Here is a 12,904-nt window from a genome sequence, read left to right on the forward strand (position 1 = left end):
TTAATAGTTTGAACAATGTTATCATGGAACATAAACTTTTGAAATGGTGCTCCTTCTGCTTTAAAGTTAACCAAAAGTGGAAGAAAATCTGGATTCTTTGAAGCTGCAAAGTCCATTCCAATCTCTATTTCATTATCAGTTAATTCTTTACCTCTGTAATTAGGATTAACAATATTAGCCAAAAAATGAACTGGGGTCATTGCCTGTTGTATTCTTTTGGATAAATTCTTCTTAGCATCTTGACTAAGCTTAGGACTACACTGTCACCAATAGTACTACTGTCCTGCTGCTTCAGGTCTAATGCAACACCAATTAGTTTAAAGATTTGTAACAGTTCTTCTGCACTTTGCTTTACACAAAGGTTATTTACAATATTTGTAATTCTTATCAATTTTTGTTCTGTTTTCTTCACAAATTGTTAGCAGAATCGACCAGTGTTTTAGATAGGATTCAAGACAATCAGCCAATATGTTCCATTATGGGGCATTATAAGTCGTAGCCCCTCTTTTGCTTTGAATGTAGCAGCAGCAAAATGGTTGTTTCTAAAATATTTAACAACTTGAACAATCTGCTCTTTGATGTTTGGAATTGCCAACTCTTGTGCCAATAGATTGAGAATATGAGCTGAACATCCGTATGTAATAACATTAACATCATATCGAGTTTCCAATTGTTGTCTCATTTTCGACACATTTGCTGCGTTACAAACCAAATTGTTTTTCGCATTTGTTGATAGATTTAACAGCAACATCAACCAAATAGTCAGAAGTATGTGAATGGCCGGAGGTATCGATTGTATCTGCAAGATAGGTATCTGAATTCATTGTTGTTACTGTTGCACAAACTATTGGTTCATTATGAACATTGCTCCACCCATCAATACTCATAGTTACAGACTGATCATGTAGCAAACCTAAACAGCTAGTTAAACTGTTCTTGTGAACAGTATCTAATAGTTTTCCGCCAATATCGATTCTATTAGGAGGGTTATATCCTGGGCGTAAAAAATGGATCAGTTTGATAAAAATTGATCCATTTTTTACGCCCAGGATATAAAAAATCTGAAAGGCGAGTTAGTAGCATAAATCATTCTTGCTATCTGCTCATCAATAGCTTCTTTTTAAGATTTAGTGGTTTTAATAAGGTATAAATCCAATTTAGTTGTCACTGTCTTGCCACTGCTCGGTCTTGTGACTGCCTTATTATTTGAACACAAAAAACTTGTTTTATCTACAGCAGGTTGACCAGATTCAGTTTTCTTAATAGAACATTGACTAGTTTGTGGTTCTTCAGTTGTCTGGTTGATATTTATAAAGGTGTCTTGACAAATAATAATGTTTTCGTCATCTTGAACATCTTTCAGAAAACCACATTACTACTATAAAAGGCGGGTTCTGGCTCATTGATACATTTCCTATACTTAAGGAATCTAAGATGGTGTTATCGGGTTCAGGCTCATTGGCATTTTTGCGCAGTATTTTTTGCGTATTTCCATTTTTGTGCATTTTCATAATGAGATGACATTATGAAAAAAAGGTTGTGAATGTCTTAATTTATTCTTTGTAGTAGTTCAAGTATGGAAAAAGATGTTTATATTTTTCTCTTCGCGTTTCTCTAATTCTTTGTGCATGTTGTTTTTGTCGTTGTTCTTCAAATCCATGTCGTAGTAAGAGTTTAGTATTGGTATGAATGGGTAAGGTATTTAATTTTTTAATTTTATTAATATAATTTTCATCAATTCTTTTTTTGTAATTATCATCGTGGAATTGTATGGCCATTCTGTGTAATTCTGGATCAAAAGTGTTTATTTCCTGTAGTTCGCTGTAAAGGAATTCCTCAAATTCTTCTTGTTCTGTAATACTCATTTTTATAACAAGAAAAAATTTATTTAAGTCATTTTAAAAAAGTTTTTTTTCACTGTATATTAGATCCTTTGGATCCATGGAATTTCACTTGTGAAATTTTTAAATCCGTTTGCGGATTCATGGAAATCACTAGTGATTTTTAAGCGTAATAATAGACTTGTACTAGAAGAAGGTAAAAGCTTCCGGATTGACCGACTTGAGCATCACCAGAGTTGAGCGTGACAACGAGTCTTCTACCAGCTGCGACAGTAGGCATAGAATCTGCTTCTCCGAAATTTCTGTAAAAAGAGATGGTAGATGTAGAGCCGATGGAGGATGTGGATTGGTAAAGAAGTCCAGTCGATTTGTTGTTGAAGGAAGTTAAATTTGAGCCGTTCCATGAGGATAAGTAAAAATCTTCTAATCCAGAAGAGGAAAAGATGCATGTGCTGTCACCGTCATAACCAGGAAAGTAGGTGTAATTGTTGGTGTTGTACGGTGTCCAAGGAGTGAGAACAGTGCCGTTACCTGGAGGCAAATTTCCATCGTACATTCTGACTCTAGATTCCCACCAGTTTCCAGAGGCGCCAATGATGTGCACTCTGATGTATTTCAACGACACACCATTTCCTTTTCCCTTGGTGTTCATCAAAACGTATTCGCTGCCGTAAGTAGTATTCAAATATCGAAACGTTTTGCAGTACAGCTTGTAAAGAGGGATGGTTGCAGGAATGGAAGCAAGTGTGGAAATGAACGGTTGAATCCAATACGTGATGGCAGTAGCATTTCTGTTGACGAGTTGAATGGAGATGTCGTTTCTGAAAGGCATGTCCAACGTGAAATATCCTCCCAAGGAAGTGGTGTTAAACATGTTGCATCCCTGCAAAGAGTTGGCGTAAAAAGCTCCTCCCAATGGTGAAAAAAGCAAATCGGTAGCAAGTCCTGTTTGATCCACTCCAATTCCTTCTGTGGTTTCCGCATAATTCCCTACATTGATTTCTCCGTCAGTGAAGATTCGAATAAAAACTTGACCAGGAATGTTCGTACCAGAGGCGCTGTATAAAGCCAGCCACAATCTTCTCAACACTCCGGATTTTCCAGAAAACGCAAACACTGGCGAAGTGGTTAGCGCCGCAACCGTCTGAGACTTTAATCCCAAACTGGTAAAACTGGATCCTGGAACGATACTGGTCAAACTCGACTTTTGCAACAGCAAGTCCACATAATTCTTTGTCGTTCCATCTTGTGTGTTGGTTGGATCAAGCACGTTGATCAATTTATGCGAATTCAAATCCAAGTCTGTTGTACCCACAGTCGTCCCACCTAACGCATGCGTGTCTACATAATTTTTCGTAGCTGAATCCGAAGCTGATGTAGGTTCAGCTAAATTAGTCAATTTGTGCGACGTCATGTTAATGTCGGTGTATGAAATAGTGTTGTAAGAGACTTTGGTGTCTACATAGCCTTTTGTCGCTGCGTCTTTTAAAGCGGTAGGATCGCTCACATTAATCAACTTGTGTGAGTTCATGTCGATGATTCCAGTGATGGTGCTGGATCCATCTGTTTTAACACATAGACTCGAACTCACATCGACATAATTTTTTGTCGCTGCGTCATGAAGATTGGTCGGTTCGTTCAAATTGATGGCTTTGTGAAAGATCAAATCCAAATCTGAAGTTCCCACTACAGTTCCAGCACCACCTGTCACGTGATTGTCTACGTAATTTTTCGTAGCGGCATCGTGTGCGTTGGTGGGTTCACCCAGGTTGATGATTTTTGAGAGTTGTAATCCAAATCTGCAGTGATGGTGCTCGATCCGTCCGTTTTAATATAAACGTTGCTGGCTGAGTCTGATGCAAGACTATCAAAATAAACACTGATTTCGCTTCTGTTGAATTTGTCAATCATTTTTTAATGGTGAAAAATTTTTTAAATCCGTTTGCGGATTCATGGAAAATTCTTTGAATTTTTTAAATGAGTAAAACTTTTAAAAAATCACCAAAGGGTATTAACAACGTCTTGAAAGCTGTCTCCCTCTTCGCATTTTTTCAAGACGTAAAGACACAAGTGTCCACAATAAGACGTGTTTCCAAATTGAACTCTTTCACTGTTGTAAAAGACAGGACTTTTCAAATAGTCAACGAGCTCGACGAGAGGGGGTTGAGCGTAAGAGTCAAAGCTGTATTTTTTGTCTCCGTCTTTGAACCAACACACCCAATGAAACCCATCTGTGCTCGAATCCCCCGTGTTGACAATTCCACATTCTTTTTTTCTTGGCTTTTTTGGTAACGCGTCTCTGACAAAAACTCCTCGAAAGTTTTTTATTTTTAGTTTTTTTGCTGCTTCCATCAACTGAATAGTGGATAAAGCCTCGTTTGGTAAAACAATTCCCTCCACATTTATTTTTTTGTTTCTCATTTTTTTATTTTGTTATTTTTTTAAATTTGTTTCTCCTTCATTTTTGTTACTCGCCTTTATCACTTACCTTTTTGTATCCGCGATTATCCCTCTGCACTCTTCGATCAACCTTTTTGACTTACCTGAAATTTCTTTGTTTTCCTCTGTCTTTGGTTCTGGTTCTTCCTCTGCCTCATGTTCTTCCTCTGTCTCTGTCGATTTTTTTTAATTTGTAGTGACCATAAGCCAACGTGTGTATTCCATCTTCCAAAATGATCCTTTTGTCGTCGTTAGAGCTGAGTGCGACTTTGTTGATTTTTTCGGTGTAGACATCGTGATGATGAGATCGTAAGACGTTCATTTTTCTGAGCTGTTTTTCTTTTGTCATTAAGCATTCTTTATAATCTTGATGGGTGATGTGCTTTTCAACAACACATTTCTGAATTCCTTTGCATTTTTGTGTTCTTCTTTTTCATTAAAGACTTCATAAGAGTAGAGCTTAGGACGAAGCCCAACAAACTCTTTAATTTGCTTACCACCTGTTTCATCCTTAAACTTACCGATAACCTTTTTATTTTTAAACCCAACGTCAAATGCAAAGTTTTGAACGGCAGGATGATCTTTAGGAAAGTCGCTCGTGTCAAACTTGCTTTCAACGTCATCGGCAATGTCTTTGTAAAAGTCTTCCGTTTCTATTTCATAAAAGAGCGAGTCAGTATCAGTCATGAGTAATTTCAGCTTATCCCCGTATTTAGGTTTCATGTAGTCGTAGTGATGTTCATACATGAGGGTTTTGCTGATGTCTAGGATGCTCATTCCCAAGAAAACAGGTTTGTCGTAAAAAACAAATGTCTTTTCCATGTGAACCGCGATTAAGTTTTCGTCAAAAATGGTGTTTCGTTTATATTTAATTTTTTTAGATAATTTTATAGCTTCTTTTCTCGTGGTAATGAGTCTAACATCAACGCGTTTTAGAATATTCTCCATGGTTTTCCCAAAGACAGAGTTGTTCATGAGTTTGAAAAATTCTTTATCAGATTCGTTTGTAGCTTCTTTTCTTTTATCGGTGTTGAGATCAATGTACTTTTTCATGAAAGGTTCTTCTTCAAAGGTGATACCTCGATGAATTTTAGTAGTGATCAATCCCATTCGTTCATAGAGTTTTAGGTTTTCATGGTGAATAACATATTTTTCTTTGTTGTTTAAATTGGGAACTAACTTTTCCACTTTTCCAACGAGCAATCTTTCAGGAGCTAAAGGGTAATCATTGTGTAAATCGTGAAGACTTTCAGGATAATCTAAATCGACTTCGAGAATGCAAGGCATGGATTTCCAATTTAAAAGTTCATCCTCAGTCATCCATCTAAATCCTCTAACTGGAAGGGGTTTGCTCATAGCATATCCATAAAGATTATTGGCGTCTAAATACTGAAGAAATTTCGAAGGTTCTGAAGGTTTATAATCATCACTCATGTATTTGTTGTTAGCAGTTCCATATCGATTGGAGATCATGCATATTCCGCCGCGTATTCCTTTTCGAATCATGTTGAGCATATCAATATCGGTTATAAGCTCTATTACAACTTCAGTTTTCTTTAGCATAGCATCCCAAGCCAAACCAGGAGAGGTGTAATACCAAGCAGGATCAAGACCGTAATGTTTCATGCAAGTGTCTCTAAAAGTTTCAAAGACATCTGCCAGTATTAACACATCCGACACGTTGTACAAATCGTGATAATCTCTGAACGTTTTGCATTGAAACGTGTTCCAAACCTTTTGCGCATGCGCGTATTCTTCGTCGCTTATTCCCTCGTGTCTAAGTTTTGAGAAAAACGCTTCTTTTGACGGTAATTGCGTTTCTTGAAATTTATCGAATCCGTCAACCCAATCGTAAGGGTACACGCCTTTTTTACAAAGCAAATTAAATTTTTCGTCTTTAAAATGTAATGCAAGACTTTTAAACTGCTCTGGCTTTAAATTTTTAGACAAAGTATCCAAACTGGAGGAAAGGAATTTAAAGCTGTCGATGAACCTCAATTCAATTTTTTTGTATTTTGGTTTTCCATCTTTTCCAATGTACTCTCCCACTTTGATTTTTTTCGAGAAGCTGATATATTTTTCTTCATTGTTAGGTATACAAGTGATCTTTCCACCTAATTTCTTGATGAACAAATGAGTGTCGTAACCAGACAAATTATGAAAAACGACTGGGATGAATTTTGGAACTTGAAATTTTTTATTGCAATCGTCGTGAGCCGCTCCTCGATATTTTCCAGTAAAATGACAGTGATCGCGTACTTTGTCGTCTTTGAGATTTTTATTGCAAATGTGGCAAACTGTTGCGGATTTGAAATTATTTTCGTCCTCTTTTGTCAAAACCATCTTTTTTTTCTCGATTTTTCCAAAAATTTCTTTTATTTCTTTTTCCAAACTTTCGACAAAAAATTGAGCCACGTCTTGGTTCTCGTTTGACGATACGGAAATGGATGGTTCATCATCATAAACGGTTTCATCAAAACATTTGATGTAATAGGAAAAGGAACTTGGAATGTGCCTTTGAAACTTTTTTGTGTAAGACTGGTTTGAGTTGGGAGCGCACGTGTCTATCGGCTTGATAAAGCTTTCAAAGTCAGCATATACGATAAATGGAACCCTCATTGACTTTCCGATGCCTTTAAACTGAAGAGTTGCACCCTTTTTAGGAAGTTCAATTCTCATTGGTGCGTTTTTATAACAATCTTCTCGATGTTTTTGAAGCTTTTCTTCTTGATCATAACGTTGAAGACACCTTCTGCAAAAATGTTGTTTTCTTTTACCTTTTGATGCTGAGGAGCCTGCAAATCGACTGAAACTATTAATGAGACAGTAATGTTCTGTGTCTTCGTTTTTAATATACAGCAAATCAACATTATGCTTTCGATCGAGAAAGTCAGATACTTTCAAAGGGTTGGGTTTTTTATTTTCATACTCAAAAACGTTGATGCTAATGTCTGGATTATTTTTTTCAAACTTGTTAATATTATGGTAATTCACAGGAAACTCCATTCCCTCCCAATTCAGCTCTTTTGACTTTTCAATCAAGTCTTCATCAATTCTTTCGTTGTTTTTATTTTTCAGATTCAACGCTCTGGTAACTGACCATTTAAAGCATTGATTGTCGTTGTTTTTCATGTTGATGATTGCCTTTTTGTCTTTTAGATCGTCAGTCAGCTCAATGTAGGATCCACCGCTGAGAGGTGTGTAATCGATAAAGTTTATATCCATTCTTAAAATCTTAGATAGGATACTATTGGAACCTAAAGCATTGTATTTAACACTACTTTCCAAGACTTTTTCTTCCATCTCACCCATGAGTTCTCTTACATCTGTAGCTGCTCGAATAATTTCCGAGCTGGATGAAAAGCTTGCTTCACGAGTCACTTCTTCACCAGTCATCATGCTTACAGATTTCATTTTACACGTTAAAATAATTCTTACTTTTGTATTCCTTTCTCCTTCCATGGTTTGAATGGCAGACTCTCTTACCAAATTAAAAAAGGATGCAATGTCTTGATATTGAGAAGAAGGCTCGTAAGAATATAACCTAACAGTACTACCCAATGCGTTTTCAGTCAACTTGAATTTTATTTTATAAGGCTTTGGCAAGGGCTGCTTATGCACTGTTTTTAATACAAGTGATTTGATAGACTGTATCTTTTTATCGATTTGTTCCACTGATTCTCTTACCTTCTCCTTGACTATATCAGGAACGTAGGGTTCTATCCATTCTTTAATATCATTAAACTTAGTTTTAACATACGACGCTACACTTTTTGCAGCTGTCTTCAGACTTGAAATAAATGGAGGTCTCGGTGGAATGACTGGTTTTGGTAGGATGACAGGTGTTAAATCTGAAACAGGCTCATCAAGGATGTGTTTTTGCAAATGAATTGGTTTCGGAGCAATAGGAGGCTTTACCACAGGTCTTGGTGGGATGATTGCTGGTTTCGGAGCAATAGGAGGTTTTACCACAGGTCTTGAAGGTTGCAAGACTCTTACAAGATCAGCCTTTCTCAAATTGTAATAATATTTAATTTTTTGCTCTTTAGCGATTTCTCGCAATTCTTTCAACGTTTTGTTTTCCATTTTTATTATAGCAAGAAATTTATTTAACTCAAAATCATTTTTCTAATATTTTTTATTTCTTTTCAATTCTCTGAAAAAAGAATTGAAAAAAATTTTTACATTTCTCACGGACTTTTTCTTTCTAGCTTTTTCGAATTTAAAATTTCAACCTTTATTCCATCTTCCACTTTTCCATTTCGACGTTCTAAATATCTCCATCCATGTCCTGTGTTTTTCATTGCTTTGTAAATGGATTTGTATTCAACCACTTCCCCGGTTTCCATATTGGTTGTTTTCACAGACATAGGTTTATTTCGAATTGAAGCAAGCCTCTCGTATTTTGGATCGATCGGTTTTTTTTCCGTTTTCTCATTTTTCAATTTTATTTCTTTTTTTGGTCGACCCACTGACCTGTGTTCTTTTACACCTTTCAAAAGCGAATCTTTACTTATTAGATTATTATCAATCGCAATCATCATCAAAGGCAACAATTTGCTTGAGGTTAATGTGATTCCATTTTCCATAAGCAAATTTTTCAGATAATTTTTTGTATATCTCATGTTTTATTTTTAAAAAGAAAAAAATTTATTTAAATCATTTTTGTTAAGAATCTCATGACGGTCTTTCAAACCTAATAAATAACGTTCATGCTGGTTCCGTTGGAAACGAAATTGAGCAATTTGTCTGAAATGATCACTGCAAAAATAACGGTGTTTTCTGGTACTGCTGTTCGAAATTTGAGGTTGACCACCAATTCTGCCGTTTCAGAAACAACTCTTTCTTTTTGCTTGCTAATGTCTACAAAAAACAACGGAAACAAATTTTTATATTCGAGCAGAGACAAACCAGATTGACAAACAAGTTCGTTTGTACCGTAATATTTATCGTCAAAAGAGAACGCGTCAGAATGAGCCATGGTAATTTTCTTTTCTCCAAAATTCAAATCGTAATTGTAATTTGGATATTTTATTCCATTGACGGTTACGAAAAAATTGCTGACATCACAATGGTTGAAAATGGCTGGATTTAAAATTTGACTGGATTGCATGTTTGTCTGAAGTCCAAGCACGATATATCTCGGAACACTTTTGTCTATGATTCTTCCTAGGGTCCAAGTGAATTCTGTGAGACCAGCAGGAATGGCCTGTCTTTCGACTTTGTTTGACTTATAAGCTACTGGGATGGAAATTTTACTCGCCATTAATTTCAAGAATTCGGCTTTCTTCGAAACATCCAACTCAATTCTAGGCATAAAAAGTCTGAATTTTTTAATGTCGATCATTCCTGCGGCAACAGTCTCAGCTCTGTAAATGGCGTCGTCGTATTCTTTTTTTGTAAAGGTAATGAAGTGTCTGAATCCATAGACGACTTTGTCGTAAGTTTCGCAAAAACCAAAAATGTGTTTTAAGGGTATCTTGAACGAAAATGCACCAATGGATGTCGTGTCTGCAAACAAGTGGTCTCGCCTTACAACAAACCCTGAATTTCCGGTGGCGTTTGAATTGTCTTTATACCACATTTGCTTCAAACCATCTGCAAGCTGAAAACCAAAAGGGTATTTCAACAATCCAAGCATGGTTGTTCCTTGACCTGGATACATAACCCTTTCTACTTGTTGTCCTGATAAATCATAGGTGACATCGCTGAACAAATACATGATGGCGTTGTTTATCAGAGCAATGTTGTCTGTTGCTGCGTATGCAGTTCCATCCGCTTTTTTGAGAACCCCTTCAACGAGGATGTAAGCTTCAGACGGAACTGTTTGCACAGATTGACAATCAATTTCAAAAATGATCGATGCTGAAGAATTTAAATCGAGGTTTGTTGGGTGGTACTCGAAAAAATCAACTTTTTCAGTTCCAGTGTCATACTCTGGCATTTCATCAACTCTTAATCTATCGGTGTTTATCATTTTTTAAAATGAGAAAAAAAAATTTATGTCATTTTTGATTCGTTAAAAAAATTAAGCAATCAAAAGCCCGCTCCCCATTTTAACGAGATCTTGGATTCTAGCCGCGTTCTTTTTCGTCATTTTCTTTTTCACTTGAATGGAAGAACCAAACATTTTTTTATGCAGCTCTTCCATTGGATTAATATACGGATCAGTCTTTGCCGCTTCGTTTACAATCGTAGTGAGTAATTGGTTTGGATTCACTGTTCCTGTCTTGGCGTAAACTTTTTCAAGCGCTTTTTTTCCTTTGTCGATGGCAACGTCTTTAGCAGTGGATATAGCTGAAGAGGCTAATTCTTTTCCAGCAGATTTGGCGGCTGTGATTGCTTCTCTTCCAATTTCGCTTGCTGCTGCTTTTCTCAATAAATGAAGAGACGATCGTGAAGCATTTGTGGCTGCCATTCTCCTCAAAAAATTTTTAATCGCGTCCATGATTCCTCCACCTCCAACGACGTTCTTTTTAAAATATCTTCTGTTGTTCACAATGAGCATTTTTTTTTAAAATGAGAAAATATTTTTTTAAATCCGTTCTCACGACTCGATGTATTTTTGAATTGCTCTGTATTCTTCTTTGTTTATTTCCCCCTGTCTCAAAAGCTCGTCACAAATGGCAACGGCTTCGTTTCTCGATGCTATATTTCCAGCATGTCCTGCAGCGATGCTCAAGTTAAGCCTTTGCGTAAGCACATTCGGATCGCTAGGAAGAATGATCACTCCTCGACCTTTTCTTCCACTCGTTTTTGTGTAATTTTTTTCCCAAATTGTTTTAACAATCATTCTCCACTTTTCACCTCTATTTGATTTTGGTATGGTTGGTGTCCCTTCCTTCTCCATTGCATGTGTTTCAACCAGTATTTTTTCATAATTTTTCTTGTCTTCGTCTGACACCTTTGTTTTATCAGGTACAGATTTTGTGATCAATTCCCAAAAACCTGTCGTCCCCTCATACTTTTGTCCATCAATAATAACGTCGTTATTATCGATAAAAATTTCTTTGTCTCCAATAAACATTTTTCCAGGTTCTTCTTTTTTTGTGTGAATTCCAAAAACTTTGTCTGCACTATTTTTAACTGTTGCGTAAGTGTATAAATATTTCATTGCAATATTTCCAACATTCATTTTTCCAAAAGTTTTTACAAAAGTTTTTTCATCGCTTTCTGGATAAGTCAAAGCAAGTGGAGTGTTTTCAACCTCTCTGTATGCGATGCTTTTTAGTTCGTTTTTTATATTTTCATTGCTCTCAATCAGAGGCTTAAAAAACTTGCTCAAATCAGTCTGATAATTTGCATCTGAAATGTTGGTGTTAAGACTCTCATTGTAAAGCTTTTCTCTATTAGCTCTATATTCTCTCAAAATCTCATCTCGCTTTTCAGGATCTTGTATTCTAAAAAAAGACATTTTTAGAATACGTAGAAAAAAACTTAAAACAAAAACTCGATTGCGTTTACGATTGCGTTTACTATTTCTTTTTGGATTCTTTAATTTTTCTTAGATTCTTTGAATCCATGGAAATCTATGATTTCTTAGATTCTTTGAATCCATGGAAATCTATGATTTCTTAGATTCTTTGAATCCGTTGAAAAATATTAGTTTTTCTTAAACAGGTTGTTGAATGCTTTTATCGCGTCTTCTCTTCCTTTTTGGATCAACGACTCTTTAGTCAATTCGTCAATGACGCTTTTTGTCTTGGTTCGGATTTCTTCACTCATGACTTTGAATTTTTGAAGCTCGCTGAGAATGAGTTCGTACTCGGAATCACTTACAAATCCATCCATGAGAGATTTTGAAATGTGGTCACTAATCGTATTCAATTTTGACTCGGAAAGAACTTTCAATTTTTCGTGCTTTTCAGCCTTTATCATCATTTTTTTGTTCTGATGATTTCCGAAAATGGATAAAGCTCCCAATACAACAGCAACCCCTTCACACGCAATCGAAATTGGAGTGGCAACGACGGTTGATAAAAGTGCAATCCCTGTAACCCCTAAACCAATGCATACCGTTTGCAATCCGTCGTCGGTGAAACGAATTATTTTTGCCGCTCGATGGTATTTTTTACTCAAAGCCATTCGTTTCACTTTTTCATCCTCTATTTCTTTTTGGATCTCGCTTATTTTTTGAAGTCGATATAAATGCCCTCCATCTGATGGTGCCGTTGGAAGAACTGGATAAATTTTTTCAGTGTTTTTGATTATCTCCATCTTTTTAACAAAGGCACATTTTTTTTAATTCGAATCGATGTAGTTTATTTTACAAAGTTTTTCACCTTTTTTAACGGTGACTTCCTGGTTGTTATAATTGTGTATGGTCATAACTATGTCATCCACAGACTCGGAAAAAATAGCATCGTTTTTGAAATAATTCAATTGGTTGCTTATTTTATCCATCAAAGTGATGACAGCAATTCCTTTGTCTAATTGTAAACCTACAGACAACGATATCTGCTTGTGAGATACAGGAGGAAATTTAATGTCTTGTTGAGCAAAAATCTCGTGCTGTCTGTTGGTGTTGAAATAGGTGGGATAATCCAACTTTTTCTTTGTTACAATAATGTTTTTCGTATTTTTTCGTTCCAACTCTTTGATTCTATCCTCTAAATGACTCAGTT

The sequence above is a fragment of the Hydra viridissima genome, unplaced genomic scaffold (genome assembly GCF_058129835.1).
Source record: "Hydra viridissima isolate aposymbiotic clone 2 unplaced genomic scaffold, HvirCarnegie_v1 scaffold_7, whole genome shotgun sequence".
Classification (NCBI taxonomy): Eukaryota; Metazoa; Cnidaria; class Hydrozoa; order Anthoathecata; family Hydridae; genus Hydra; species Hydra viridissima.